Source organism: Lipophrys pholis, assembly GCF_963383615.2.
Source record: "Lipophrys pholis genome assembly, chromosome: 7".
Taxonomy (NCBI): Eukaryota; Metazoa; Chordata; class Actinopteri; order Blenniiformes; family Blenniidae; genus Lipophrys; species Lipophrys pholis.
Window position 1 is genome coordinate 20,779,451 of NC_137638.1, and position 26,633 is coordinate 20,806,083.

The following is a 26,633-nucleotide window of genomic DNA, read 5'->3' on the forward strand; positions in this document are numbered from 1 at the left end:
TGTACATTTCCGATTATTGCCATATGTTCTTCCAAGGTTTTGAAACTAAAAGGGAAAAAAAAAAAAAAAGAAGAGGGATTTGCATCTGAAACATGGCGACGATTGTCTTCACAATAGCGGGGCTCTGCATAATCCACTTGTTATTGGAAGTTGTTTAAATAATGGTAATTACTGATCTCTTTACATTGCATTCACTCCCATTAACAAGCTGTGTGTCTCGCCTTCTCTTCCTCACTGTCTCTTTTCTTGCTCTACAGTTGTACCGCTGCCTCTGTGTCTGTAGCTGTGGCGTCTGTTGTCATGGTGTTCAGAGCCCATGCCAGATGTCATAGTTAACTTTGAGGGAAAGAGAGAAAGAGACTCATGCTAGAGGCTATTTTGTTGTCAGTGATTCAGATGAAACACAGAGATGTTAAAATCTTTGACTTGCCCCCACTCAACCCCCCCCCCCTCCCCCCACCCTCTCTTTTTGCTTTTTTTGCCTTTTTTTTTATTTTGTGAGAGATAGTAAATTTACCTTGAGGGTACACAGCCTTTTGCTCTCTTGAATACAAGCGACTCACAAAGCACTGTTTGAAATCAGCATGAACAAGTGGTTATCAGAAAAAGAGCTGAGAGTGGCTGTGATAAAAAATGCATTTATGTTTTATGATGTCATCCAAATAAAAAGCCCAAGCCGGAGTCAGGGTGACAAATTGATTTCTTTATGCCGGTTTTCGGTGTATTTGTTTGATTTTTATCCAACAGGTTATAATGTCAATATGTCAGCGTTTTCTTTTAAATTCAGAGTACTCTTTGTCATTAGTGCTTCTTCATAATAAATTCATTCTTAAATAGGATTTCCAACGATCAGCAAATAGCCTTTCTTGGGAAAATAGACACATCTCTAACCAGTCATCATGCTTGTTTGTTGTTTGGTAAAAAAACATTTGCACTTTTTCTCAATAAGATTTCCATGCAGAGAAGCACGACATATGTTAAGTTTTTTTTTTTTTTCTCACATTGAATTCAAAATATTTAAATGCAATTGTAATTTAATTTACACAGGGATGTAAATAAAAAGCTATTTATTTGATTATATTACTGTGTTTTAATGAGCAATGTGACACAACAAATGCGAATTGAATTATAATTGCATATGTGTATATGTGCTGTGTGGATGAATTAGATGGATTAATATACAATTTGATTAATTATTAGGTGCTCCAAAGTACCTGACTGTGCATTCCTTGAATTTACTTTTGCAAGTTATTTTTTTAAATGAAGTCAAGCTTTATGAAAGATGTCCTAAATAATATGAGGATACAGCTTTCCACTAAACAAATCAATCCATACCTGTAATTGTTCATAATTTCAATTGTAAAAACTGAAAAAATTAAGAAAAGCAAAAAAATAATATTTTTCAGATTATTGCTTGCAAATCTAATTAATTAATTATGTTGATTATTCCTTGAATATGTAGATTTTGTAGATACTTTACAGAGTGGTGCTGCTGTGAATGAATTAGACTGTAACACTTTACATTTAGGCAATAATTCATCAACTAACTTTTATTGGTTTAATTTATGGGAAAGCAATTTTCACCACCAGCACTGTGGTAAACATCGTTAATCAAAATACATTATTATAATGAAACTGTTTTAAAATGTTTATTAAAGGAAATAAAAATGGGGTTACCCTTGCTTTGTGCATCTTTCCAACGTCGTAATAATTCACAGCTAAACTGAATGTTTTCTTTGCCAGTGCAGATGAGGAGGCTGTGCCAGAGCGACGGACATAGTTGGACTATAAATTCTCAACAATAGGTAGGCTTAACTTTAAGTGATGAACAGTATGTAATATCACAGAAGTATTGCGGCACAAATGCACCCCACTGCCTTTACACAAAGCTGGACGAGACAGCCAATTAAATCCATCTATGGAAATGACATTGGACGGTGAGCAAATTATGTCTTTTTTCTATTTATTGTGTGTGTGTGTGTGTGTGTGTGTGTGTGTGTGTGTGTGTGTGTGTGTGTGTGTGTGTGTGTGTGTGTGTGTGTGTGTGTGTGTGTGTGTGTGTGTGTGTGTGTCACTCTCTCGCAGGATAAGATTACGAATTTAAACCGCATTGGTGGTGAACACAGATGAGTCAACTTTTCATGCCGGGTGTTTGCGTGTTCTATTTAAATTGTGCAAACGAAATGATCTGAATGTCAGGATATTAAATGGCGCAGGAATATGCCGCGCCGTGTCCTTACCTTTGCTACTGTAGCTTACACCATCCATCCCAGCGTCTTGGCAGGTCTTGTAGTTGACCTCATGAAACACGGAGCTCAACGTCACAGAGTGAAGTCTCAACCCCCAACACAGTTCACTTGGTGGCCTTTGGTGACGGCCTTTTCTCTCTCTCTCTCTCTCTCTCTCTCTCTCTCTCTCTCTCTCTCTCTCTCTCTCTCTCTCTCTCTCTCTCTCTCTCTCTCTCTCTCTCCCCCAGCAGGAATGAGGAATCACCCACCGCTGCCACCTCCTTGAGTGCTATTTGTTAATGAAGGCCAAAGTGTTAGATGATAAATATAGTTGAAGAGAAATGGCACATGTAAGTGATCTCATTTAGGAGCATTACATTTGAATTTATTGGGGTACTTAGAAGGGACAGAAGGGCCATGACTCTGAGGGAGAGGGGAAGGGTGAGGGGGTGCGCATGACTGACTTATAATAGACAGAGTGGAAGGGCAGTGTAGCAACTAAGGAGGATGAAAGTTCCGTGTGTTTATGTGGCATTGCGTAGGTGCACTGCCCACATTCATATGACGTGCCCGGACGCATGCATACGTTTGAGTCTACGACTTATGTGGTGAAAGTCGAGGATGTAAATGGTCAAGAGTTGGCGTGTAGGTTTGTAACATCCACCTTCAGTTTGAACGTGAGGTAGGAGCTTCCTCTAAACAGACAAAGAAAACACAGGAGAAGGCATTAGAATGTCACATCGCCTGAAAACGACTGTGAACACCATCATATCCCATGTCTGGAAACTTTTTAGAACTTACATTTTATGCACAGAATTTGTTGAAAGCATCTCAATTATCGTTTCCATTATAAAACACTGTTTGGGTGTAAAACATGAGGGGGGGGGGATCATGTTTATTAAACAGCTATTGATTTGTGCGAGGACATGTTTAGAGAACACTTTTCACTTCTCCGTTTCTTGCGTATAATCCCCGCATCAGGGGGGAAAAAAAGAGCTTTGCGGGGAGTGAGTTGCCTGCTCGCATTGGTTCACGGTTAATTTATGTTCAGTTTTGTTACAGTAACTACACCCATATTGTGCAGTCAGCTATTCAGAAGAGTCCTACAGTATCTATAAACATTGGCAGAGTGAGACACGCAGAATAAAAGACCTGCAGTACCTCCGACTGGTTGACACAATTTGGATTGCAGAAGACGAACAATATTTTCCAATCCATTTCTTGGCCCCCGATACATTTAGTAAATACACTGCCTGGTTGGTAAGAGGGATGTTGACAGAAAATCAAAAGCAATGTAGCGGCAGCATCCTATAATGGAGACTTAGCTCTACTTTACACTCCTCTTACAAAGATCTACGATTTGAAAACAATCAATCCCTTCATGAGAGCTTGTTATTTTCCCCTGTAATAAGAGTTACAGCTTTTTTATCATTCCTGCACAGCTCTGATTGTGTTTACACTCAAAATATAAGCATTCACAGCCTGAGTGCGACTTAAAAAAAAAAAAAGGGAGGGGGGGGGGGGGACATGGCAAAGATTTTATTTGTGAGAATCCCACTCTGTCTTTTTTACCTTCTTTCACCTCTCTGTTGAATTTGTTTTGCTGTCGTCAGATGTTATTGAAGATTGAAAATATCCTCATTGTGCATCAGCGGCTCACCATGAAGATGGCACGGTGTGCCTCGGAGCAGCGGGGTGCCACATTTCTCTTCCCTGTCTTCGATTCCAGGCAAAGTAGTTTGAATTTTACCCAATTTTATGCGCACGCATGGGCAACTACATAAAATATCCAGTGCTGTTGCGGTCCTGCCGCAGCGAAGTCCTGCGAAGTTGTGACTTGAAACACTTTTGCAGGTAAGTAACAAGTAACAGCTGAAGTTTCTCAATCCGGCGCACATGTAGGTAATGATCAAGATCTTTTTTGGCTCGCTGCAGATTGATAAACAGGAGGGGGTGAGTCGAGATGAGGCTAAATAACGTATTTAAGTAGAAGCCGTTTGTCTCTTCCCGCAACACCCTGCCTGTGGCGCAGCCTCGATTAGGCCCTGTTACGTTTCTTCTCACAAATGACCGTTTAACCGTCTTTTCTGCACCCTGACGCCTCGCCTGTTATTATCGCCATTGTCTCTCTTTCTGCTGTATACATGTGTGAGGCTGGGCCCTTTAATATGCAGAGAGCTTTTCCTCGGCTTTCCTACGGGCACACTGGTCTGTGTTTACTCCTCAGTCAGAATGCCTCCTTTTCCACAAGTTTGACATGCCTTTTTGTTGCCATGGTAAGCCCTTCCTTAAAATATATATTTCTGCTTTTGGCCGGGATGTTTTTTATCTCAGTGGTTTAGAGCCTGTTGCCCCCAGGGCCAGATTTAAATGTGTGTGGGTCTTCAAGGATTTTTCTGCAGAAAAGCCGTTTGGATTGCAGCCGTACCACCATACAAGTGCGACCGAATTGTGTCATTTCAGGTTTTTGAGCCATCGTTGGAACCAAAGGAAAGTCCAAATGAGAAGCAAAAAACACAAAACAAAAGCTGATGAAAATGGACCAGATTGGATTATGTCAGACTTGGCATGTGCCTCGTTATGAGGAAAGTCTTCGTTCTGTCTTATCACACTCTGCCTTACAGCTAAATGAATTAAAAAAAAAAAGAAAAAAAAGAAAAAGGAATCCAAAGCACAGCTCGTCTCATTGGAAAACAACAGCCAGATCGTTACTGTAAATACTGGTTTAAAGTGGTGTGGGCTCCACATGATTTTCAGTCACAAAACAGGAAGTGTGAAAAGGAAATAAATACATATACTGTACTGTGTGGTTGCTTTGGAAAACCTAAAGGGGAAAGTGGTCCATTTCCCCAAAGCTTTTGACTGTTAAGCTTTTTAAGCACTCCATGCCATGGACGGGGCAAGTATTGAACCGCTTGATTTGATTCATAAAGTTCTAAAAAAAATTCCCCAATGCGTCTTACACCAGTTACAAATCCCGGCCTGAAAACACACATACTGAAGAAATCTACCACATGGTGGGTTTGTTTGGGTATGGCGACAGATTATATAATGTCTACTTGAGATTTTATAATCATGTATTTATTTATTTTTTTCCCCTCGCTCTCATTTCTGCATCACCTTTAATTAGTGCAACTCAACCTTCATGTCTTTAAGAGCCAGGAGGCTCCCTGTTTGTAACGTTCAACAAGTAATCAAGACTGATTAGGCACTGAGCATAGCCTAATTGCATTAGATCTCAGAAGCACAGTGTAACTAGCATAACTGCAAACACACATGGTCTTCCTGGAAAAAAAAAACCAAAACACGTTCAGGTTTTTCTGCAGCAAGAGAGATTTATGATTATTATTGTTACACCTAAGATAGAAGCCCAGTTGTGATGTAAAGATATAAAGAAATTCAAAGTTTTTTCTTATTTTTGTGTTTTATTTTTTTTAATTTAACCATACTTAGTGTTGTTGACTTTTCTTTTGAAAAAGTGACACTGGCGTTGTTGATGGATGTTATAAGAGATGAAGTCCCCATTATGGTCAATGTTACAGTTTATGTCATGTTCCTGAATTTTGTGTAATCCCCTTTTGTGATTCTCAGTTGAGACAAATATTTATATATATATATATATATATATATATATATATATATATATATATTATATTTACCTCTCAGTTCTGACTTTTCTTTCTTTGAGGAAGCTTTCATCTGTTTTCATTTAGAGTTTTTTTAACACTTTGTTTTAACAGGCAAAACAATATGAAGAAGACATAAAGAAGGAGACATAAATAAATAAGTCAGTCCCCCTCCAAAAAAAAAACCCCACTGGCTTTTGCCAACACGTAGCCCTCAACACTTGTAATTTGACACCAGCCTCATTGCCCTCCCAATTGCCAGTTTATTCAATTCTGAGATACCAGGGAGGTGACAAACATGCAACCACACACTCTCACATTTACACTAATTTAGAGTCACAGATTGACCTCAAATGCATGTGAATGGACAGTGGGGAGGAAACCAGAGAAAACCAATGGAAACATGGGGAGAACGTGCTCGAATTTACTCTCTTGTTTGAATTGAGGATACCAGTGAAAGAAACATGGTGACGCAGTACTTAGCGTTCTTCTTTCTCTTTTTGTGCAAAACCAAAATGTGAATAACCGCACTTTGTTTATTGCTTCTTGGTATTCATGTGGCAAGACTTACAACAAGATAATAGGTTTTCCTTGTATTCTAGGCTGAGTGTCTAATTTGTTTTATGCTGCAACACTTGAACTTGTGCAATTGGCTCCATGTCCTGTGTACTTGGGCGAACATGCTCTGTTCACTCTGCCATGTCTAAACCGCTCGACTACGACCGCGAAGCCCTTGAAGTGTGCTGTGACATGTCCTGAAGTCCTTGTTTAGCACCTCTCTTTGTGTGCTCGGGGTGTGAACTGATACCTCGTGTCAGCCAGCGTCAGGGACAGAATGGCAAGCGAGAGATAGGTGAGGTTCTACATAAACGAGTAGGCCTTGAGGATTAGCCCTGAGAAAGCAGGAGGCACACCGGGGAGAAAGACATGAAAATGGGAAGAAATGAAGAAAGAAATGGAGGAGAGTGCAAAAAAAAGGAGCGATGGGGCTTTAATGGGGGGGTGGGGGGTGGGGGGTGGGGTGTTGTCAATTTTCTCCAATTTAGCTCAGGAGGAAGCTATTTTCTTGGAATTAGATGGTCGGATCAATGAAGCTTTCCAGCCATTTATTAGTGCCCAGTGACATCAACTGTTGCTGCATTCATCACCAGGCAGAAAAAGCAAAAACAGTATTTTCACAGGGCTCAGCCTTATCACCAGTTGTCAGTTAATTATGCATTGCAAGTGAAGGGCAAGAGTTCAGCAGTGAAACACTTTGATTGAGCCCTTTGAACTCAACCGGGAAAGAAATCAGTTCTCTTAATCCTCACTCCTATGTAATCATCGTAGCCGGAGGATACAGAGCTCTGTGTCCATCATCGCCAGGTCAGCCAACTGTTGCTCTATTACTAATGCAATCACCTATGTGATCTGAACTTCAGAACTTTGAACCAGAATAATTTGATAAACATGTGAAAGATACGCTGCAGAGGAGTAAGAAAAAAGAAAAGTTGGGCGGTTGTAAATGAGTCATCCACAATCGGTTCATCCAGTCAGGACCTGCAGAACTTCTCCAGCTGGCCTTGATAGCCTTAGGTGATATGAAGTACGTGATATATGATCTATTTGATCATACAAGGAACGCTCTTCTCATTAGCGCAGGTCACACTCTGGGCTTTAAGCGGTTCACACTTTTCATCATTTCACCCAGAGAGACCCAAAGATTTGGCTGAAAAAGTTAAATACCGCATGTATACTTGGAAAAATAATGATCTGTATCTGGCGTAAGTATATATAAATGAGTGTGGGTAGATGGTATAGATCTCAAGGGGTTCAAGAGCATCTTTCTCACCTGAGTTCACATCTGGAGCAGAGCATCCTCGGGCAGAAAAACCATTGTGTTATTCTCAGACTTGTAAATACCTCCTATCAAGGACCCTACACACTCATGTTTCTAGCCTGGATGAATGTCTTGCTCCATTTCATCAACTCTGATTGGTTAACACTTAGACTATCAAAATGGAAGCCGCCATAATTTAGAAGCTGCTCTGAATGTAGTTGGCCAGGCTACATCTAAATGTTTAAAAGTCAAGTGAAGGAAGTAGACAGTTAGACCTGAAGTTATGTCCTCCAGGGGAACTTTACAAAGATCTTCTTGCAGATTTATAGCCACTTACCTTGAAGCCAGAGTCGATATTCATAAACACGGCTTCAAACAAAGCCCCCTATCCACTATCCCTGCTTGTAAATAAATATAGATACGTCTCTTTTACAGACAGCAGCAATCTAAAATATTACCACCAGCATAATTTTACCACACACATTAATATTTTACAGCACATTGTATTTTACCGCATTGAATCTTAAACTCTTATGGCCAGCCCCAAGGATTTTATTCCTCAGGAGCTTGTATCATTATTAGCCAAGATCTATTGCAGGTACAGCAGATGCTTGCCTTGCCTTCGTGCTCTTTGTTTCTTATACATAATATTTCCCGAAGTCAACGGAGTCAACACTGTTTACTTTTCTCGGGATTTCTTCTAAAGTTGTCTGATTTTGTTATTGACTTCTATATTATCTTTTTTTTTTTTATCCTGAGACCCAACTAAAACTGAAAGCTACATGACCTTTGCGCACCAAGCCAACGTGCACATTTACCCAGCTTTGCCATCTGTTTTGCTGTAAGGAATCATTTTATTCCACGTGGCCTCCGAACACCTATTTATAAATTGCTTCTGTACTGGTACGACCCTATTAAATCTAGTTTGAAATGTTTAGTTTTTCCTCTAAACAAGTAAAACCCAACCTGTACAGTATCTGCCTCATTATGACGGGAATAAACTCCAAACATCTGCATGTGTGTACGTGCATCTGCACTTGTGTTTTTGCTTGTGCGGTGATTTAAGTGGTTTTAGTGTCAAAACAAGTCTTAATGAGCTGGTGCAATAATTATCAGCCATTTTGCTCTCACTTAAGCTAATTGAGGCTTTATATTGGGAATAATACTGCTGGCTATGTGCACTGTTTTACAGTTACCAAAATGTTTGGGCAGAAATGGTGCCACCAATAATTTAGATTTTTAATTTGTGCTTGTCAGTGTTTTAATATCTCGCTATTAACCATATTTATGAGCTTTGACAGTGTTTTCCAGATGGAGGTCATTGATCAAATCCATTTTTTGTGTTTTTTTTTTTTTCTTTTTTCTGTTAATGCAAACAACTATTGTATATAATCGTATCAAAGTCAAAAAGGACAACAAGTAAAGTTACTTTTACCCCCATTTGATTTTAATAGCATATCTACAAATCTAACAAATCTAGGCAAAATACATGGTTTTTGTCAGAGTTTTTATTTCTAGAACAAATATGTCAAGCAGTGCTGCTATAATTTAGTGCATCCCGCACAAAGGGCTCATTATATCTCGTGGAAGTGTTGTTAAAGACGTCCCGTTTTATCAGATTCTCCCTGCACTTTATTTTAAGTTGTCGAACGTGTTTCTTCCTGTATTCCTCCTTTCGCACTTTGCTTCGTGTGTTTGAAGCGCTTTGTGAAATTCCCGTCTTATCCAGGTGAGTATGAGCTGATCCCCGGGCCCTTTGCTCTTGTCAGGAATCTCCCAGGCTGTCGGGCTCTCCTGGGCCCCTGTTTCACACACCAAATTGATGTCTCCGACTGGAAATGACACTTTCAGCAGGATTTGCCATTCTAAACCACCTCAAACCCATGTGATCTCACCCATTCACTCTCAGAGGGATTGCCTTGAAATGCACCGTAGCTTCAAAAGCCAGTGAGCATAGAATGCTTGAATGAAAAGCTGATACATATCCTATCTCGCAAAAAAATAAAAAGAAAAGATATTGTAAAATGCTGGCAATGTAGAACAGTATTTTTCCCCCGAACAAAGACCAACAATCCCATGAATAAGTAGGTATTGCCTGGGGGGAATGCAACGAAGGGGTAAAAGGAGTGAAACTAAAAGAAATCAATAACCACATGAATTTTCATGTCTTTGTGCTTGTCCACCACTTGCTTCATCTTGTTAATATCTGTCTCGGTGTTTATATGGGAGCAAACAGAGATGGTATGATTACAGTTCATGGTCGTGCAAAAAAAAAAAAAGAAAAAAGCACTGAAGTGCTGAAGGGTGTGTTGAAATGATTTTTGTTTATGTTTATTTTAACTTCCTGTGGGCGTTTTAATTATGATGGGTCGTCGGATGACGGTGTTCAAAGTAGCGAACACATAGGAGCAGGTTGAGAGTGGCTAAATGGATTAAAGGCAGGACTTTTATCCATCCATTTCAGCATTTTACAGTAATTCTTTATCTTTTTACCTAGCCAAGGTGTGTGGGGTGCTGGACTCGATGTACAAAAGCAGGGTACATACACATTCACACAAGGGCAACTTAAGAGTCATCAATTAACTACAAATCTAAGGTGTTTAACTATAGTAGGAAATCATCAAAAAAACCATGTGTGCAGAAGGAGAACATGAAAACTTGTCACTCGATCTGATAATACTGTGAAGCCAGAGCGCTAACCAATACAGCACTATTAGTCCCGTGAAAACTAAAATCAGCATTGTCTCTTGTAACTTGATCAAGCAGAGTAATTAATTAAAAGGGAAATATTATTTTCTTGCATGGATTGTCCAGACCGACCCAAACGGACAAATGAACTATCCTGCTATATTTAGGGACGCATTCGTTCAGTGTTAGCTGCTTAAAACACTCGTACATGCTTTTTTGGGGGGAGTAAGTAGAAATTGACCTATTGTGTGTGGTTTGATTAATCCATATCATTCAGAGCTTGACATCTTTCTCCCAATACTCCCTCCAAAGGAGGAGCACAGTGACCATGTTGCTTTGCTTAAGGACGAGTTATGATATAATGTGACACTGAAGTAGAAGGAAAAGGTGTGACCAAGAATCCCTCCCTTGACTTATTTTCATCCCCAAGTCTTTTCGGGGCTGCACGTTTCTCCTGGGGGGCTTTGCAGACTGGCATAATGGATAAGGGCAAGGGTGTGAAAGGAGCACCTTAAGGCTCCTCATTCAACTCTCCCAATCTCTCCTGCACACACTCTTGAGCTGTGAAGGCCCTCTTTCTTTACCCTGCTAGCATGGGAGCCCTGTAATAGGCTCTAATTGATAGGGAGGTGTTGGGGTCTTTCTGTACGGGCTGAGAGGATGAGGGTAAGAGAGAGAAAAGGGTTGACAGAGGGAGAGAGCGAACGAGGGAGAGAGAGGATTACATGTGTGCGTGTGGGTGGAGCGGGGGAGGTGGAGAGGCTTCGGAGCGGTCTAGGCCCCGTCCGTAATGAGTCATTAATTTCCTCGCAGTTTTGTGGCGGTTGGCTCATTACTGGTCTGCAGAGGAGCAGGAACAAAGCTCCGGGTAGGTAGGAGGTGAGCTTAAATAGTTGGGGCTCAACACTTCCCAACAAAAGGAGGAAGAGAACGTTGAATGGCACTTGGAACAGATGCAGTAAAAAGTGGCAGATGCAAATTGCGGGAGAGCAAGTCTCCCTTCAAGCACTTTTCTTTTTTTTTTCCTTCTTCTTTTTATTTTGTCAGACTGCAGCCTGAGAGTCTAATTAGTTAGTGAGGTGTTTCACTTCTGATAGGGCTGTGTCTCGTTATTGTCACAAAGAGGATTCATAGAAATGGGTGGAAACACATATGTTTTTCAGTCCCCAGTGGACCCTGCTCGCTGCAATCGTTTAATTAATTTGATTATTTATTTTACCCTATAGAAATTAAAAGGTGCTGCATTTCCACGCTTTGGAATAGCATCATATATAGTTGTGATGGAGGAGTATGAAGATAATGCCTGCAGGTAATTAATTATGATTTTAATTATGTGTTTATACTCTTCTCCCTACAGGCACAATGATTATGGGCAAATTGGCAGCGGTTCTAATGAAAACGTGGTTGTTCCTCGCTTTGTGGAGTGTGTGAAGCATGTGTCGAAGGTCACCTGTGGGGCAAACCACAATCTTGTCCTGACAGGTACTGTAACACACTATGTGTCTGCAATCACTCAATATGCTATCATCTAATAAATAGTAATTAAAATGCTCGCCTTTTGAGAATTCATTCATTTGAGTTGGTTGTATGAGCACTGCACACGTTACCGTTTTTATTTTGTCCTTTATTAAAAAAAAAAGGGGGGGGGGGTCACATCATTTACCAATCAAATATGTAATTGTATATGTGGTTTTTGTAAAATCCACAAGCACATTTCACAGGTTAATATGTTTAAGACTTGGAACTGATGCCAGTACTTGCAAGCTGCCACACTGTGCTTCAAAGTTCCCCTCTTTTAGTCAGTTTTATGCACATATCAGAGCCCTCAAGCCCTCGATCAGCACATCACCTGAGAGAGATACAAGGAAGGAGAGAGAGAGAGAGAGTGAGAGAGAGAGAGAGAGTGAGAGAGAGAGAGAGTGTTAGCGAGAATATGGCCCTGGCTCCTGATCCATAACAGTCATTGCCTGTTACATACATTTCAGAATTCATTCAGGCTATGAAGATAATCGAGGTAGTCGACAGTTTCCCCTGCAGCCCAATGGATTTATGATAGCACTGTCAAGAAAATGAGGCAAAATGACACAGTAGCTGACTTTAGCTGCAAATAATGTGATAGGCCGTACAGTGGTGCAGCAGCAGCTGCTGTCATTGCAGGTAATAGCCTATAAAGAAGCCTGATAGCAATACCTGTCATTTCTTAATGGCTGACTTCACTGAAGAGCTTTTGTGGCCTTTAACATGAAGATAATAGAAGATACAACAAATTTTACAGCTTTTGCGTTGCATCCATAATTTATCTCCAGAGGCCCCCATGCAGCAGCAGCAGCACAACAAGGACAACATGCTCCTAGAGGTGCGCTGGAGAGATCCAAGAGGAGCTGCAGGGGGCTGGAGGCCCCCGCTGTACTGTGCAATTATTGTGAGGACTACACAGGGTACAAAACATCAACTCTGTGGTGATATTATCATGTACTTGGCTTGTTAGACAATAATTCAGCTCTGTGTTAAATGCAGAAGTGGTTTGTTTTTTGTGCATATCTTTTGGACTTAAAAATTGCCAAGACAATGTATATTAATTCCCCTGAATAATTTATTCGTGAAAATATTATTCTGCTTGGGTTAACCAATTTGACAAATATCCTAATTATATATAATATGCGTATTTATGGCACACAGGTGACGGCAGGCTGTATCAGTGGGGCTGTGGACGCGCATGTGGGAACATGAACAGGAACCTCCTCTCCCCAGAGGAAGTGACGCTGTGTGGTTTCTCAGTCAGAGACGTTGCTGCAGGATGCTGGCACAGCCTATTTCTAACAGGTGAGTCCCTGCTTCTATTTCATACCTATTATGGTTATACAAGCCTTTATTTCTGGAACTCCTTTCAATAAGTTTTCCTGTTCATGGCACAAGTAGACGTGGACTACAAAGTTGCATGAATTGCACACATGACCTCGGTGACCTCGACTTAAACCATGTATAAATCCTCGGTGTGTGTCTTGGCCCTCACACAGACGTGTTAGTGTGTGCTTTTAGCTGTGATGTCCATCTATCCACATCATTCATTAAAAGCTCTCCCAGGGCTGACGCGGCTACATAAACACAGAGGTTGAGGCTGTGGCTGCTCTTTCACCTCGCTGCAGAGAACTTCAAAGCCACTTCTCCACACACGGCAGATGAATGCTCTCCGTCTGCCATGGTGATATATTGACCCCAGTTGCTGTCTTCTTACTGTAGTATGGCTGCGAGTGAGGCCCCATCATGGAGCCACAGCCGGGCCATTTGTTAGCTTTAGCTGTGTCTCCAAGACCTGGCTTTAATTCCAAAAGGAGAACATCAATCCTTTTAATACAACACTTTGTAGTGCCGTTTTCCTGTGTTGCTAATGCCGTCCATTATTAACCCCATTAAAAGTGTAATACAATTTAAGTAGAGTGCTAAAAGTGGATCATTTGTTGCTCTGTTCTGTTTGAATTAATTCTCAATTTATGATCAAAATGATTAAGCTATGGAAGCTACAGCACTAAAAGAGATTCTTAAACCACCAGGCATACATTTGCACACATTAATACAAACATTTATGAGCACATATTCAAATAGACACGTTCAAATGTAGACACACACACACACACACACACACACACACACACACACACACACACACACACACACACACACACACACACACACACACACACACACACACACACACACACACACACACACACTGCTGCGTGTCACAGTTGCTCCTCTAAATCCTGTAATGTCCCCAGTTTGATCCCTAGTTCCATTCTGTCATGAGGGAACAGAAATATCCATCTCCAATCAGGCCTTAATGAATAGCCTGATGAGTGTCGGGCAGAACTGAATTACCAGATAGATTTGAAGAGTGTGAGAGTGTGTACGTGCGTGTGTCCGTGTGCTGAATGTGTGTGTGTGATGGGATGGCGGGTAGTTAGAGGGTCAGTAGGACAGGACACGTGTAGGAATTAATTCTCTCCAAGTTCAGAAATAAAATTGGCTAATTCTGTCATTTGAGCGATTTGGAATCGCCTTATCTTATCTGTTGGTATGAGTTTTCATTTATCGGGGTCAAGCTGTGGAGGGATGCGCTGCACGCAGAAAAGGGAGGTTATGGAGAGAAAATCAGACTGATGAAGGCTGAGATTTGAAAACGGGGAAAGAAAGAGAGAGAAAGAAATGAAGTGTGTTGGAAAAAGGACAGAGCGATGGGGAGCGATGGAACAAAAAAGGAGCAGGAGAGTCGGCGGTAAGAGAGACAGCTTGCCAGGGCCGGAGCATATTGAGGGCAGCAGGTGGAAGAGTGGCACAGTTAATTAAAACGCCTGTCTTAATGTCTCAGCCCGTCACTCCGGGGGGAGAGAGAGGGGGGGAAAGAGAGCGAGAGAGAGAGAGAGTTGCCAGACTCGAGCTGGGCTGCACCCAACCAGCCATCGAGACGGCAAACCAACCATCCCGCCAACCCACCAGGCCACATGTCAGACAAGCCCTGACACTATGCCCTTCACCCCCTCTTCATCTTTTGCCACAGAAATACACGCTCACTCGTGCTCCACCCACTGTGGGATTTTCCTCATGCACATACTCGCACACCTATCTGAGTGGCCACGTTGTCTAATCGGGAAAGTGAAAAAAAAAAAAAAAAACCTCTCTAAAAAAAGAACAAACACACTTGTGATGTTACTGTTTTGCTCAGCAGCATCTGTAGCATGCCTCTAGACTAGCAGCCTTGCAGCGTAATCTGTCTGCTTTTAATAATTCATCGAAAGCACAGCCTGTGCAATGTGCACTGAATGCTGAGGGTAATGGCGATGTTGTGATATTTCTATCATGGCCCTGTCTGGAGCAACGAGTGAGTCAAACCAGTAAAGATCTGATAAGCAGTCTGTTCTGTCTCGTAACAACATTGGCTGTCATCACTGCTGTATGAGTGGACCCTCCCAAACCCATTCAGCTCTCTTAGTTACAACATGGCAGGTTGGTGTGTCGAGAAGAGATTCACAAAGCTTCAAGTCATGTCATGTCATCTGAGATAGGTAGAGTGCCCAAAAGGTTTGCGCAAGTAAAAGTGTTGTCACTTCAGCATATTAGCAAGTAAAAATAGAATGCGCATCCAAAAAATGACTAAAAGTGGTAATGGCTACATAGCCTTGTTTATGTCAAAATATTATGGTGATTGAAAGAATTTGCCTTATTGGAGTTTGAAACAATACTTCTGTACAACATAACAAATCCACAATTTGGTATCCCAAATCCCCCCCCCCCCACCCCCCCCCCCCCCCACACACACACACACACACAAACACACTTTTTTTTCCCATTGTTCTTTCATCGTTCTCAAAAATGATCACTCAAAAAAAGTTCATTCGGTAGTTGTAATGGACTACATGTAATGCGTTGCGACACGCCACTGGAAAAGAGAAAAAGAACTTTACAGTACAATGTTGTATCCACATGTTTGGTGGCAAAGGCGCAGATCCCGTGGGTGCTCGAGGACGCACTGAAAGAGTTGAGCACCCACTGGGGCGTAGCCGGTGAAAAACAAAGAATAAACAGAACTTAAGCATAGCGGAACTTGCGGAAAATGTTTAGTTCATTTTAAAAATGCCATTTGCACTCGCCGTAAATTGAACCCAAGCCTCCCGTGTGGCACGTGGAATTCTACCACTGACCCATCTGCTATGCATAAGGGATTCTTAGAAAACAAAGAAATCCGTTTTAGAATCAGAAGTTCAGAAGTAGTGAGCAATATATATCGTCTGAATTTGGATGTGATGGGAGGCTTGTCATATGATTTGTATACCCACGAGAAAAAATCTAAATCGACGCCTATGTATGGTGGGTCTAGAGTTGTACGTCCTGTTGTTTGACTAATGTTTTATCAGGGTTTTGTTGTTGTTTTTTTTTTTTTTTTTCGCTGTATCACTACAGATTGCTTTGTCAATAAACCAGCCTGGTGCTTCAGTGACCAGGAATCTCAGATTGTCAGGCTGAGTGACAGGCTGGAGATGGCAGATAATTCAAAGAAATTGGAAGTGTGAAATCTTTAAGGGCCACTTCTTAACACAGCAAATGCCAGGGTATCTTTCCATCAGCTGCTACTCTCACAAGCCACCCATTGTTAATGGTGGCCTGTCTGTCCATCAAGTCAGCTTCAGGAGGGATTTAGACCTGTTTGCCGCCTTATCTCGCTGACTGCCTCCCACTAACCTGACCAATGCGTACGTCCCGAGTGCCAAGTGAGCTTTCCATGTGGCCGGCAATGATCGTAAATCTACCTCAATGGGGATATATATTTTTCCTTTCGTTTGCTTATTTATAGATATCGATGTATTTGATTATCTTCCTGACAGCGTATTGATTTTTACACAATCGAGGGCCATGTGTAATGTTGCTTGTAGCACTTGTTAATTTACCTTTCAGCGCTTCTCGGATTGACCTCAGATTGCAGCAGCAAGAGCTTGCTGTCCTCGCGAGTGTGTTTCTCTGTCTGCTGCTGTCTCTCCTGATGATAACAAGGAGGACGTCTGCTTTCAGTTTTGGGCAAAAACATTGTTCTGAGTGCGAAACTCAAAATGTCAATCACAGAAACTGTTTCCATATGAGCCACGTTCACGTTCACTGAGACAAAAATAAGCTTTGGTTAAATGTAGGCCTCATTAAATATTAAGTCATTTAAATGTACAATCAGTTCCACATTAAAAAAAAAAAAGTTTCTAAATATATTTACTATTATGTCCAGCAAATCTATGCAGCAACAAATCAGGAGAGAAAAAAAGAAAAGATTTTCCTAAAGTGAGGACAAGTTAATGGATTCGGTTTCTTCTATGAATATACATTTCATTAATAAGTTGAGATCTGGGGCATTTGAGTACCCAAAATTAACCTAAATGTAATCTGAAATATAAGTTAATTATTAGTTTGATAATGAGGTTTATGATTAAGAAGTTAATAAGAAGTTTTTGTGCCCAAAAAAATGGAGGATTCATACCAAACTGCTGGTGTGTGTGTGTGTGTGTGTGTGTGTGTGTACAATGAAAGTTAAGTATTACATTGTTGTGTAGCAGTAGACCTGGCTTGATCTCACTCTTACACTCATATACTGTACGGAGACGAGGGTATACAGAAGAAAGGGGAGGAAAGACATCAAGTTGGAAATAATAAAAAAAAAAGGCTTTCTCCATATCGAATCCAAAAATGCTCAGGTTCCGTTCTCTGTTTGTATGTGCAGTGAAATAATGTGAGAACACGGGCCGAGGAGCGAGCTGGACGACAGAAAAGGAACCAGAGAGAGGAAGGGAAATAAACAAAAGGGGGTAAAAAAAAGAAAGAAATATGTCTCCTATTTTCCCTCTGTATTGGTCTCAATTCCCTGCCAGAGCTCGCTGTCACAGGGAGGTACTTCCCAGGCCGACACATCTCAAGCTGTTTAAACATCCATTAGGATGTTTTGGTTCATACACTCTACAAATACGGCAAGACGAGAGAGAGGGAGAGAAAGAGAGAGAGAAAGAGACACAGGGCGGACGATGATAGGGAAATTGAAGGAGAAAGAAAAGAGACAGACAGAGAAAAAGAGAAAGGAGGAAGAGGGGGAGTGAGTTGATGGGAACAGCAGATAGAGAAGAAGAGGAAATTTATCAAAAAACTCATGTGATATTTAATGATCCTTGTATGTGGAGAGAGAAGACCACACCAGCTCGTTCTCCTCCGCCAAATACCGATCCCCTAACTTAATTTCCTGCTCAATTGCTGTTCTATAGTGCATAGTACAGTGATACAGGCTGGTAATATAGAAAACAGATTGCCTGTGCGGCGGAGTGGATAAGGCTGAGGCTTGTGCTGCTGGAGACCCGCAGTCTCCAGGGGGGTCTTGTCGGTGGGCTTCACAAAACCAACAAAGCCCATCTTTCCCTGCGACTGGCAGCAGCTGGCAGGTAGATCTTCAAGCAGTGGTGGTGGGGAAGTGGATCTGTGGGTGTGGTGTGTGTGTGTGTGTGTGTGTGTGTGTGTGTGAGAGTTTGTGTTTCTGCAGTGTGTGTATGCGGTGCAGAGTCTCTTGCTCTGCTTTGTAGTGGAGACTTCCACAGTCTTCCATCTTGTGTTTGCTCATGTGCTGTGACTCCAATCCACTCAAAAATGTAGGCCTGCATGGACAGCAACCATCAATCAGTGCACAGAACAGTGTGTAACTACATCTACAGTGTTTTCACAGACACACACACACACTCAGTACGCACACACACACACACACACACACACACACCCCACATGCACACACACACACTTGCTCACCCTCCATCAGGAATACATCCATACAGTACACCTGCCTGTTACAGTGTGAGAAGATAAAACCAGTCCTAGAATTTTTCTGCTCATTGTTTTATTCCATGTAGAGAGTCCACGAGCTCTCCTTGTAATTCTGAGAATTACCGTGACCTTTGTTGGCATTCACAAAGGTTTACGCATTCATAATGAGGCACCAAATTCCCCAAAACATTGCGCCTAAATTTGATGTTTTGCAAGTTTCTGAACAACAATGAAAGTTTTCTTAAAGTGAAACTTCAATAAAAGAAGATTCAAGATTCAGATGACTGTCATATCATCGCACTATATTGTGGGCAATAATAATAATTTTAGTTTATAGAGATGCTGATAAACTATAATAATATAACAGCCATGTAACAATATGGCTGTTAGTACCTTATATGTATATATATGACTAATAGACAGGAACTGAACAGTTTGTCTTCAAATTTGTTGTGTTAAGAGAGATAAATAGCATAATTTTAACTAAAATCAAAATGCAATGGCAAGAGTGACATGAAATCTTCAACACTACGGCTCAAGAGTTCAGGCTATTTTGGCAACCGAACACACTATTCTACATAATGTTCACTGATAGATGTACAGTGTACCTCATATGGCTCATTATTAAAATCTCCCGACAGTGGTTTCTAACAAAGTTGATTTGCTAAGCTATTGAGTCAAGTTCCCTACGACACATGGTTTTGTTTTTAACTTTCCAAATGCTACTTTCTCACCGTCAAGCATAAATTTGATTATATTGTGTTACATCGCTAACATTCGGATAACATCAGTCCAGCCAGAACATGTTCAAGGTTTTGTTTTTCAATCAGCAGAGGTCTGGACCTGTTTACCAGTTCCCGATCGCTTCTCTCAACACATAAATATTCTGCTGTTTTCATTGTCTTGATTCGTAAACATGACAATCCAAATAAAACTGTGGGATTAACTGAGTGAGGAAGCATTTGGTTCTTTTTTGTCGGTGCTTTGGAAAAATGGGTTTCTTTGAAGAAAAGACTTGAGCTGCTGACGGTCATTATGTCGAGCTGTTATTGTACACTGAGTCAGTTGAGACGTGAGTTAATATTCACAGTTGATAATATATTGACTGAATCGTTGGCTTGAATGATGCGCCTTTCCTGCTCGACCCTGTAGAGAAACTTCATATTTCTGTGTTGCTGCCTGACACTAAGTAGGTCAGAAAAGTGAAGTGTTCTCATGTCTACCTCGAGAACTGATGTTACTTGTATCCCACTTCTTGTAGGGGGCCTACTTAATGCCGGAAATGTCAGTAACCTAGTTGCCATTGGGTTCCGTGCTAATGTTAGCAGTGTGAACCTCCCCTGACCTCTCAAAGTGACAGAGTTTTGTTGCGTAACAACCTTGTGTAATGAACTTCCTCCCAGGAGATGTCATTAAGGACGGGAATGTTTGTCTTCCGCTCGCACCAAAATGAATATTCAGCTATTATCGCTGCACAATATTCATATCTGATATGAGTATTGGGTTTCTGCTTGTACAGAGGAGAGACGGAAAGCCATTCCAGATGGGTTTTACTTACAGCCTCGGCGTCCTTCTGATCGGCTGCTGCTTTTTAAAATTTATTGTTTCTAACTGGGTTTTGCAGCACGAAGACAGTTAAGGTCATATCTCTGGCTTCCTGAGGATACTTTAATCTGGCGTTAATCATTCGGGCTCCCCTCCCTTGTGTCCCTCTCACCCAGTTTTAAGTATTTTCTCCAACTGATCTTGTGTTTTAGGCAAGAAAAGATCTGGACTAACACTGAGAGGTTCCCACAAACCAAACGCACCAACAAACACACACACGGACGGGATCGAGCTGTAAGATCACTTTTCATCGGGGATCTCATACTGGCAAAGCCTTTTCTTGATTAATGAACCCAATTGCCTATCTTATAATGGCTGGATCAACTCTGTGCACCTTGTCTACTCTCTCAATGTTGGGTGGGTGGGCGCACTGTGATCATGTGTGTGAAAGAGAAACAAAGGGAAGGGATAGAATATCAATGCTTTTGGCTTTGTTTATTGAAAATTAGTAAATACAAGGTTGAAGCAACTCACAAGAATAGGAAGGAAAGCAAACTCTTCACCCCCTGTGGGAAGACTGCATACACCATCAGATTCTGTGATCACTAATTCCCTTCTCAGTATCATCATCGCGATTGTGAATATAACTTCAGGAAGTAGCCGGTTTTGCTCTAAGTTATGTCTATGTTTACTTTACTTGTCAACTGAGTAATAGATTTCGGATCAAAGATAAACTGTATGAAAGAAAAATAGTAGTTGCAATAGTATAACGGTGGGAAAGAGGAAACGGCAGTGTCCCAGCGGACTGGTGTACCTTGTCACAGACGCCACCCCCACCCCTTTCTCCCTTCTCCCCCTGTGCACCAAAAGAGTCACTGCCAAGATGGCTTCCTGAGCTGCAGGCCTCCAGGTCTTGACCCCCCTCACAATCTGCCAGACACTATTTTTTTTAGAATCCAACCTGAAAATGAATCTTCAGACCCTGGCATATTTCCTCATCCTCTCTTCCCATCCGTCTCGCAAACATCACCGTCTCTGACTTTGAACTTCTCTATTATTTTCCCCGATGTGAGGCAGGATAGGATTGGTGTGATGTGGCCTATCTTTCAAATTCCTCAGAGTTTTTACGAGGGCAGGCCAGGGTTGTTTTTTTTTTTTTTTTTTGGAGGGTGTATTTCCTGGAGCTGGGTGTCTGGGGCTCCTCCCTACAGGTTTATCATGTTGGCAGCCACGGATGGCTCCTTTTTAGAGTTGACATGAGGTGTCCTCCCATGCGTCTGGCCCTCTCAAATATAGTGGCATGAATCCTTGGCAAACGCCGCACACAAATAGAGCCATTAACATCCAACGTCAAATTTAATTGCGGGGCTTATACTGAAGATTTTTATGTGAGGCTGACCTTGAGCTGAACCGTGTTGTAAATGAAACAACACATGATCACATCTTTTATTAAATGGGACGATATGATGAAATTTGGGTTAAACAAAGAGCAAAGTCAGTTTTAATCGCACCCTGCAAAATGAAATGAAAAGTAAAAGATTAGATTTTCAATTTTAGCATGTCTTCAAAACGTAAAGCCGTGTTTTATTTAACTGAGGCAAATTATTGTTTGCATATCTTAAAGCCAAGAATTGGACCTGCCATGTCCAGCTTCAATAGCTGTGTTTAATATATAGCTTATGAGTTTAGAGAGCAATTTCAGTTGACAAGTCCTCATAATAACCACTGATTTATTGTCTTAGAAATGTGAAATAATAGGTTCTCAGTTTTAAGCCAGTCAGTGAGAGGTTTTATTGGAGTTTTCCACTCCACTAATAACTTTGCATTATTTTGGTTTCACAGTAACAGTCTGTACTGCTAAGTTGTTCTTGCGGTTGTAATTTTCCCATCGTTTATAATGAAGACAAAATTACAGATATGTATATTTTCCATTATTTCACATGGAGATTGTAGGTCAGTGCTAATGACTGACTGAGAGGCGTTTCACTCTGTCCTTTCAGAGTGTGCTTGAGGTTATTTACTGTTTTCCTCTCTTCGCGTCTAAAGACATTTCAATTTGGCATTGTGTCCCCCATTATCTTAAGTGCTCCCAAGGAAAGTCTTTTTAAAGGATCAACTTAAACAATTAGGGGTTAGACTTATTGTTGTTTCCTTTTTTTTCTTCTTCTTCTTCTCCTCAGCCCCCTTTCTGTGTTTTTCTACTGAGTGGAACCACCACTCACTAACTTTTAAGGTCAGCCCGCGAACCAAGGTAATAGTTGTTCAGCAGGGCTGCAGCAAACTTGCCAAATGGTGGTAAGACTCCCCTGCTACTCAATGGGACATACCGGCTTCATTGCCAAGTCAAATAACACATTTAGTGAATTGAAAGTAAGATTTAAGTGGGGCAGTACAATGCAGCCAACCCTCTCATCTCTGAGCCGGTCCTTCTCTTTGTGTGCTAGAGTGTGAAAACTGCTCTTGTTCTCAGGGACTTCATCCTTTTTTTCCTTTTTTTTTTTTTTCCTTGCATAATTATTTGGAAACAGGTCAGTTGGGTGTGGAGGCTATAACTCCACCCCGCCACTTTTTTTCCCCCTCATAACTCCACATTCATTGCTTCATCAGTTTTAATTTCTCTTTACCTCTCAGTCGTTTCACCTTCCTCCTCGCCCCCTTTTTTTTCCACAGCTACTATTTTCTCTTCCCTTTGTATAGAAGAATATTTTTTGGGGGGAGAATTCACTGGCCAGGATTTAGGCCCTTGAAGTAATTGGCTTTGATTCAAGACTCTTTTTTTTTTCTTCCTCTGTGCTCCCTTTCTCTTCTTTTTTTTGTCCCTCTCCCTCTCAGAGTATTCCACTTTATATTGACGCTTTTCAACTTTGTTCTTTCATTCTTTAGGATGCAAATAGAAACAAACAGCTGTATTTTCTTTGTATAAATCTTTTTCCTTTTACAAAACAAACATGATAAGCTACTATAACTCTCAGTGTATCTAAACGTTGTGTTTAGAACAAAATGACACAACTATTATTAATATCAATTTTTAACTCCATGAATTCAACAGTTTGAAAAAAGAAACAGTACTGCTATGTACACAATGGGACTGTTATGCATGCAGACAGCATTTGGCAACAAGCTGAGTAATGTCTTTCCCACAAATACCATCTCAATGCAGAAGCTCTTAGCATTCATTTTATTCATAGATTTGAGTGGTTGTTTGGTTTTTGAGGACACAAAAACAGAAGTGTGCAAATTGGAATTTGACTCATTTAAAAAGTACATCTCTGCCTCAGTGTCTCTCTTTGTTTGCACTCTCTCTGACATGTGTAACGTTTAACCGAACGAAAGTCTGGTTAACACTCTGATTTTCTTCAGGGGGAATTACATAAACATGCTCAAAGTACAAAAGACAGAGACGAGCTAAATGTTGGTCCATGACGGACACAATAGCAATATAATGTAATTGAATTGATGTATAAGCATTAAACACTACTATGTTTTAACATATGAGTAATTTGGACCATAGAGGCTGATCACTGGTTGAGTCTGCTTGTATTGTCATAGATGAAAAAAGAAATTATCATGCACAGAAAATGCAAAAACACAAGAAGCATAACAGGGCCGGGATGCATCTATGCAGACAGGGTGGGGTAGTTACGGCCGGGATGGGTTGAGACAGTAATTGTACTCTACATGCCCTCTAAGGCATGCTCATCCAACACTGCTATGATGTGATTACACCCTTCTTACTGTGGGTGGACAAGGATAGTTTGTAAACACGCCATTTATCTGTCATCATTCATTGCAATTTCATTGATCACATCTGTTGCTTCTATCAAAATCATTTAGCTGGAAAGGATTCTTCTTCTTTCTTTTTTTCTTTTTTTTCTGAGGGAGTCCTATCAAAGCCCACAGCCGAGCAACTTCTTTCACTTCTGTGATGATAATGGTTTAAATGCAGTAAGCCATAACAACTAAGTGTGTGATGTTTTTGCCGTTGGGGGAGTGTTACAATTGTGTGGGAATAATACACTCGCTGCAAGGCAGTGTGGTCAAGCATAGCAAATTGGGGCCACGGGCCAGAGGACTGTTGTAGCGCATTAGCTGCTGCCACGGAGAGGTCAACCTGAACTGTGTTAGCTGGAGCAATTGCGATGTTTAGGTGTACTGTGTGTGCATGTGCGTGGTTGTACTTGATTAAATGAAGTGGTGCAGGTTAACCAGTAAGCTATGGACAGTTTTTGACATTCCCAGGGTGTACAGTTAGTACTGTCGTAGTTCAGAGTTCACCTATAGATGCATGTTGGACCTGCAGGGAAAAAGCAGCTGGACAAATGTTCTTCGGCAGGATAAACAGACAGGAGGATTTACAGATGAGGTAGTGGGTGAAAGATAAACCAGCAAAGGTCATAATGTTCAAATGAGTTTAGTTTATCGCTGAAGGGTGGGATACGCTTACGGTTGCAACCAAAAGCCACTGTAAACATAGAGGGTATAACGTTTAAAACAGTTTACAAGAAAAGTCAGGCTTTGCTCGTAAATGTTTTTTTTAATGTTAAGGGTGGAGTTATTTAGTGACTTTATATGTGTAATGTTCATTCCCATCACCCAAAAGGTATGGATAGAGTGTGATTATTTAAAGTAATTATTTGGATACCTCAAAAACCTGTTTTGGACAAACAAGTTGTTGAAAGTAAGACTTTTCCATGTCATCTAGCACGAGCTCATTTTGAATTTGATGGCAGCAACACATCCCTTGAATATTTTAGACAGGGTCATGTTTACCATTGTTTGACATTTCCTGTCTTGTAAGAGACACTAAATGTTTAGGGAGCGATGAAAACAATCAGTTGGAGATTTCGAAGTGGAACATTATCCAGGCACTGTCAGAAATTGGACTCCTGCTGCTTTGAGTGTCCAGATCTTCTTTGAGTCAAACAGGTGACAAAAGCTTTTCTTCGTGGTGAACTTCAAGGCAGAACAGTGAAGCTCCTGGTACAGTGGAGATGGTATTTGTGGTCCAGCATCTGTTTGCTGAAGTTTGGCACAAACCTCCATTCTTCTCCAAACGCACACAGACACACGCAGAGCATGCATGCAGTCTGCGCGCTCATCTGACCCGCCCCCTTCTCCACTCTCAGCCAATGATTCACGTAACACAAAAGAATTGGAACACACTAACGTCGTCAATCAACCTTAACATTGCAATCAGCCCCCCCTTTTTGATTGATTGATCAATCAATCAATCAATCAATCAATCAATCAAATACATTCTTTGTCCGGGGGGGGGGGGGGGGGGGGGGGGGGGGCAATTAAAATGTCACATAGAGCAGGTAGTGCAAATAAATAAATAGATAAATAGTGCAACAACAGACTACAACTACATACTAATAAATATCAGTAATAGTAAAAATCTGATGATAAAACTATGAATCGGATATAAATACAACAAAACAAATGAAGGTCAAAGGTTAAATATGTATCAGCGGGAGGCCAGGCAGTGATCAGAACTGAGTTTTTGGTAAAACTGGTTGTCATTTTTATGTTGAGATCGAGGGGACCATGTTGTTGGCAGTTGCTGAAAGTAATTACAAAGTTACTTGTAATCTAACTTAGTTACTTTAAAAAACAAGTAATTGGTAAAGTAACAAAGTTACTTTTTCAAAGAGTAACTAGTAATCAGTAATTGAATTACTTTTTCAAAGTAACTGTGCAAACACTGGTAACCACACACCAGCAGAGAGGCTGGCTTCTGAAGTCAGCACCAATAACAGGAAGGGTCCCTCTCCTCTCTTGTCTGCAGGACACATTATTTGTCCACTGAACAGATTTTCTATTTTGCATCAGTTCAGTTTAAACTGGCAGAGCCATGGCATCCGGTGGTCATATTGTGGATTGTACAATGCATCGTTATCACAGACAATGAAATCTGAAAGTGTTCCTTCGCCTCTGTGGTGGTTTCCAGCTATTGTTATTAATGCAGGACAGAAAACATGGACTTTTTGGCATCATTACTCATGCTCACAGATTGGTCCAGATTCTCTAAATTGTTTACTAAATATTTTTACGTCTTCACAATTACTACATTTCTAAAGTTATTCCACATTTATGACTTTGCCTCTCTAATATTGCTTGTATACTCAGTCATTAGGATTGACTGTTTCCAACCAACCTGAAGGCTCCTTCAGCTGAGTTTACATTCTTCTGTTGCCCATGTTCCAAGTTTTTTTAAAAATGTGTCCCTGCTATCAGATTTAAAATGAGGAAATATTTTGAGGAAATGGTAAAATGTCTCAGTTTCAGCATCTGGTTTGTGGTCTGTGTGCTATTCTGAATAAAACATGAGCTTATCATATTTGCAAATGATTGCATACTGTTTATATTTACATTTTACGTGTCTCCCCAACT

The 26,633-nt window shown here is 40.9% G+C and overlaps 1 protein-coding gene across 1 annotated transcript in view; it reads right to left on the reverse strand.

The window, feature by feature from the left end:
• rhobtb4 (Rho related BTB domain containing 4) overlaps positions 1–26,350 on the reverse strand; it is a 264,128-nt gene extending 237,778 nt beyond the window's left edge. The window contains exon 1 of the mRNA XM_080467760.1: positions 26,339–26,350. The gene's annotated coding sequence lies outside the window, so the exon portion shown is untranslated. The remainder of the gene's footprint in view (positions 1–26,338) is intronic.
• Between the last annotated feature and the right edge of the window lie 283 nt (positions 26,351–26,633).